The sequence below is a fragment of the Sus scrofa genome, unplaced genomic scaffold (genome assembly GCF_000003025.6).
Source record: "Sus scrofa isolate TJ Tabasco breed Duroc unplaced genomic scaffold, Sscrofa11.1 Contig1052, whole genome shotgun sequence".
NCBI classification, from domain to species: domain Eukaryota; kingdom Metazoa; phylum Chordata; class Mammalia; order Artiodactyla; family Suidae; genus Sus; species Sus scrofa.
In genome coordinates this window covers 112,916-118,915 of record NW_018084804.1, presented here as the reverse complement: position 1 = coordinate 118,915, position 6,000 = coordinate 112,916, and the positions used below count along the sequence as shown (strand labels likewise).

The window sequence follows — 6,000 nt, the reverse complement described above, 5'->3', positions numbered from 1 at the left end:
AAATGAGAACGAACGATTACTATGTGAATGCCAGCTTGACCCACACATCACTGAAAAAGTCTAAATGGCAGATAGAAAAACACATGTAATAGGATTAAGGAGGTAAGTAACCAGAACAGAGTACTGAGCCATACGTGGAACAGGATTTGGATTGGAGCCTGGCGGAGAAGGAGGTGTGAAAGTCCGCGGAGAGACTGATCTCTCAAGTCTGGGTTAAGACCGGTCAGAACTTTTGAAGCAGAGATCATCTCCAAACGAAACCAATTGCTCAGTCGAAAATAGCACTGGGTATTATACTTAGAAAAAAACCCACTCATTTATTGATTGCTGTATTTCCTGATTCAGAGGTGGCAACCCGAGGGCAAAGAGAAAGGGAAATTTCAGTACCATGTATTGGCCTCTTACAGTGTGGAGCTGATTCTGTTCCACGACCTTTCTCTCTACAATATAACAATTTCAAGTAATGTGTCAAATTTAGGCAACCAAAAAATGTTTTCCTTCGCTCCTAGGACTTTAATTTGAAACATGGTGTCTTTTGATTTGTATGTAGATTTAATGTAACCACCAGCTACATAGAAAAAAATGGTGTTGATACCTTGTTAAAGTAAAAACGAGTCCAAGCTCATCTATCTGCATATTTGGCAACAGTAGCAAATGTACATTGTGGCAAATTTCATTTAGCCTTACCAAAGAAAATGAAAAGGTCCTACCTGCTAAATGTCCCAAGCTCCTGGACCCCTCTACTCCTGTACACATAACACTACTTTAAAAGATTGTGGTTTACTTCCTCATGATGTTGAGGCTTTTGTCGTTTATTGAGGTTTATCGTCAGTTTTTTAGTTTCCTCAAAATGTGCAGAAGCACTTAATGCGATTTTTAATTTCATAGAAATGGAAGGAGATGGTCTATTTAGGCATATGCCTTCAAGGCAGCTGTCATTGCTAGCCATAGAAAATATGTTAAAACATGGGCCTGCTGTAAAATCATTATTTTCAAAGTGTGGGACAAGAAGAATGTCCTTCTCTCATTTGGAAATACTTTGAGGATGGGAATGGAGAAAAGTACAGTAAAACAGAAATTTATATGCGCTTTCTCCAATAGTGCATGACGTTATGTTATATAGATTGTGACAAAAACTCATAGTCTGAAAAAAATGATTCATGGGAGATGATATGACTGCTTCAAGTAATAATAATAATAATAATACCAGGAAGGGGCAGCCAAGTAGTCAAGTTAAATAGGACTTTCTCAATTTATTTTCTAAAATTGTAATTTATTTGGAATTCAAGTTTTATTTCACAAGTTTAAATTACTGCTGTGCTTTTTATTGAGATAAGGAGAACTGGAAAAGAATCAGGTTTGGGGGTTTGATAGGAAATCAAGAGATCTTTGAACATGTTAAGTTTGAGATGCCTCTTAGACATTCAGTGGAGATGTCAGTCATATAACAGGATATGCTCACTGGAGAGATGAAGTTGGAAGTTTAAGTCTGGGAATCATCAGGGTATAGATGGTATTTAAAGTCAGGTGATCAGGCAAGCTCATGTAAGGAGAGGATGTACATAGTGAATACATGAAGACTCAGGTCAGGATCCTGGAGAACTCCAAAGAGAGTTTGGAGAGAGAATGGAAAGAGGAGGAAATAAGTAGGAACTATGTTCAAGTAGAAAGAATACCAAGAGAGAAGGATGTTCCAAAATACAAGTGAAGAATGTATTTCCAAAGGAGAGAATATTTTGGGCCAAGTGTTACTGAGAAGCTGAGCAAACTGAAGACATAATTGACCACTGGATTTTGCAAGATGGAGGTTGCTGGGACTTGACAAGGAAGTTTCAGTGGAGCTGGAGGGGATAAAAGCTTGGTTTAGAGTGGGGTATGTGGAGGGGCACAGTTCAAGGTATGCTCTACCCATTCCACTATTCAGATTCAGGTTTGGAGAAAGTGGCGGTGTGTTTGATTTGACCAAGGGCTGGGAGTGGGGCAAAGGAATGAAGGTTTGGCAAGCTAAAATGCCAAGCAATGCTGGCAATAAATCATGAAATCCAAGCTGTGGAAAGAAAAAAGTAAAAAGAGACCCTTTCTCCTCCTTTTTCTCCTCATCCTCCTGCCTCTATCTCTTCAGTTTCTGCAATCTCTAAATTCTGAGTCAATTCTCTTCAAGTCTGAGGAGATTCTCATTAAATCATCTGCATTGGTTCTGTGGCCTTCCTTTTATTTAGCTCCAAATCCAGTCTTGCTAACCTTGAGAACTTAAAAATATTTTAGCACACAATAGCATTTCTTCATCTGCATGAACAACCGTGTTAAGGCACCAGCCTCAAGGCCTGCACTCTCATTGTTTCCTCTCTCATGTTCAAGTCCCGTTTCTCTGTAAGAAAAGCAACATTTTGGAGAAGACCTCTGATCACAGGCAAAAGGCATCACATTTGCATCCTTTTTAATCCCCTCCTTTGTTTTACTTTTCACATTCTACCAGCTTCCAAGTCCTGTGAATTTTACATCCTTGGTACTTCCTGAATCTGTCTCCTTTATTGCACACAGATCACTGCCATTGCTTTACCTCTCCTTTTCTCCTCCTCTTCCTTCCATGTTTTTCCCTGGCTATTGCAACAGCCTCCAATCCAGTGTCTAAACTTGCTGTCTCCCATTGTTTGTCTATAGAGGGCTGTCATTCACCAGTGCCCTATAGAGAAGAGGAATAGGGGCTGAGATCTGACCTGAGCTTTGAGAGCCAAGCCACCATGAGTCCTTGGATAGAGGTGGCATTTTCTTTCTTTTCTTTTTTCTTCCTTCCTTCCTTCCTTCTTCCTTCCTTCCTTCCTTCCTTCTTTCTTTCTTTCTTTCTTTCTTTCTTTCTTTCTTTCTTTCTTTCTTTCTTTCTTTGTATACTTTATCAGCCCTGAGGGTTGCCTTTTTTTGTAATTCATCCACCAAAGTGAGTCATTACTATACAAATTGCATGAAGGCACTCTGTGTGCTAGCTGTTGTCCCACTTCTACAGTACAGACAGGACAAGCTTGTGAAAATACCAGTCACACTGACCTTTATGTTCAGGAGGGCATTTCTTTGTCTTCCCAAAGCCTTTGAGGTAAAGTTCAATTTTGGTAACATGGAAGAGACAGCTCACAAAGTGTTCTCATTGTCTGCTAATATGTAACAAGGAATCCCAAAACATGATGGGTTGTGGTATACAGAATAATGGCCATTCTAAAGGTATTCTCTAATCCCTGGAACCTATGACTGTCACCTTACATGGTAAAAGGGAGTTACAGTTGTGATTAAGATAAGGACCATGAGATGGGGATATGACCCTAATCACAAGCCCTTAAATGTGGCAGGGGACGTGGAAGAGAGATGCGTGTGAGGACTCCACCCACCACCGATGGCTTTGGGGAGCCAAGGAATGTAGCAGGCTTTAGAAGCAGGGAGTGGCCATTAACTTATAGCCAGCAGAAAAGAGACAGCTCTGTCCTTTAACTGCAAAGAAACAAACTCTGTAAGCAATGCAAAGGAGGAAACGGATTCTACCCTAGAGCCTCCAGAAAGGAACTCAGGCTGCCAATACCTTGCCTTCAGCGTGATGAGACCGTACCCATCACTTCTGACTACAAAGGTCTAAGAGAATAAATTTGTGTCATTTAAAGCCAGTAAGTTTGCTATGATAGCCACAGAAAACCATTTTATTATCTCTCTTGATTCTGTGGGTTGACAGGTCTCATCTGGGCAATTTTGCTCCACGTGGTATCAACACGAACTCCAGCCCCCTAGGACCTGACTGGGCTGAGATGTCCAAGACGGCTCACTCACGTGGCTGGTGTTGGCAGTTGGTGTCGGTGATCTGCTAGGAGCTCCACTGAGGCTGTTGCCCAGAGGGCCTGGGTGTGATCTTTCCATGTGATTTGGACTTCTCCGAGTGTACTGGCTGGGTTCTGAGAGGTTCAGATTCAGATTGAGAATTTCAAGAAATCAAGTCAGAAGCTGCATTTTAGCGAGATCCCCGGCTGGGTTTTGTATGTTCATTGAAGTTTGCGAAGACCTCAACGCTCAACGCAGTCCTTGACCTTTGATAAGTTTACGACACTCTGGCAAAGATTCTGAGGACAACATGATAAGGGAATCTTATTCATAACTCTGCCAGAGCTTTCTGCGCCTCATCGTCTCTGTTCCATCAGCCTCTTCTAGCAATGTCTATAGAGCTGGTGGCGGGAGGGGCAGAGCGAAGAAGTCTCCGCTGGGGTGGTGCCGCGTAGCACCGTAGAGCCGGCGGCAGCAGCCTCCTGGCCCGCGGCGCCGCAGCTCCTCGCGCCGGGCACGGTGGCGCGCGCCTGTAATCCCAGTTTCTCGGGAGGCTGAGGCCGGTGGATCGTGGATTCCCGGGGGTTCGGGACTGCAGCTCTGCGTAGAGCGGGCGTCCGCACTGGGCCTGGCATCAACATGGGGCTCCCGGGGGAGCCCGGGGGGACCAGGTTGTCTAAGGAGGGGGGGACCCGGCCCAGGCCGGACACGGAGCAGGTCAAACTCCCCGTGCTGGGCGGCGGTGGGACCGCGCCTGCGAGCAGTGTCTGTAGTTCCGCCCGGACATCCGACGAGACCCGGTCTCTTTTTTGTTAATATTAATTTCCCTAAGGAGTCTCTAAAAAATTGTTTTTCTCTAGCATTTTTTTGCCCCCAGCAGACCACCTGACTTCATGGGAAGGGGGGGAGGAGGGGGGGGACGGGTATACGCACTATTGTTAAAAGATAAACGGAGGCATATAAAACTTTTTAAGATTTTATTTGCGCAAAAAATCGATTCCAACTGAGCCAGAACCAAGAAAGAAGATACGTTCTAAATATTACAAAGAAGAAGGAAAAGTGGTTTTTCTTCACCTTTGGATCTATCTCTTTCGTTTAAAGTGATACTCATACTTCGGCTCCTCCGACTGGAAGAATCGTTTTATTGAATAATCCTCTTGTGTCTTCCTTTACGAATCTGAGAAAAAGGTTGCCCATTTTTTCGGTCCATCATTTCGGTTGCGCGTATTTTCATGTTTAATACCTTAAAGTCTCGTCAAAGGATAAGGGGAAAAAAAAAAAAAAAAAAGAAAAGCTGAGAGGTTTTGCCGAAACCCGGGATCGAACCAGGGACCTTTAGATCTTCAGTCTAACGCTCTCCCAACTGAGCTATTTCGGCTCCGCCCTCAAGGTCTCAAAATAATGGGTAATGGCTTCAATATTTGTCTTTTCGTGCTCTAAACGTTATTTGTTTGATAAATACCATAAGCACTTTGAAGAAACCAAAATAAATCTAAAAACGGTTTGCATCTTCGAATGGCTCACCAATTTATGAGGAAAAATATAAGAAGACAATTACAAATGAATATCATGAGAACTGCCGTAAGGATTTATTTATTCCTGAATAAATCCACACATTTGAAGCAGGGAAAGATTCTTTGCAGCTATGTGTCCCCGATTACTCCTTTGGCGTAACTACATCTCCTCCTCAGACTTTATGGTTTGGTGCGCAACAGGATGTCTTTGTAGAAACGAATGTCATCTTGCATTATGTCATTGAATACTCAGAACTGAATTCTGCATCTGTATGTATGGTACATTAGTCTCACAAGTTTTTTCGGAAAACTCTCAAGTACCTTCCCTGGTGGTCTAGTGGTTAGGATTCGGCGCTCTCACCGCCGCGGCCCGGGTTCGATTCCCGGTCAGGGAAATGCGGTTTTTCTTCCTCACTGTGTTTTTAGAGACCAAAGATGAAATTGCATACAAATTAATTTTTACTTTTCATGAGGCCTTTTCTGCCTAGAACCTCTGTCTAGAAACACTTTTGATATTCCATGCGCAAAATGACTAAAAATATAAATTTTAATGATTTATAAAATTTTGTCAATGATCATGTTACCTGGCAGTGACCGAAATCTAACCACTCTCCTGAATGCTTCAGAATTTTAATTCTTTCCATTGGATGATCCAGTGAGAGGGAAATTTTGGAGGCAACTGATTAGCCTT

The 6,000-nt window shown here is 42.8% G+C and overlaps 2 non-coding genes across 2 annotated transcripts; one reads left to right on the top strand and one right to left on the bottom strand.

Annotated features, from left to right (window-relative positions):
- Positions 1-5,100: 5,100 nt before the first annotated feature.
- On the bottom strand, positions 5,101-5,173 carry TRNAF-GAA. Its single transcript has one exon. It is a non-coding gene; the product is annotated as a tRNA-Phe (tRNA).
- A 459-nt stretch (positions 5,174-5,632) lies between these two features.
- On the top strand, positions 5,633-5,704 carry TRNAE-CUC. The gene has a single exon. It is a non-coding gene; the product is annotated as a tRNA-Glu (tRNA).
- The last annotated feature ends 296 nt before the right edge of the window (positions 5,705-6,000 follow it).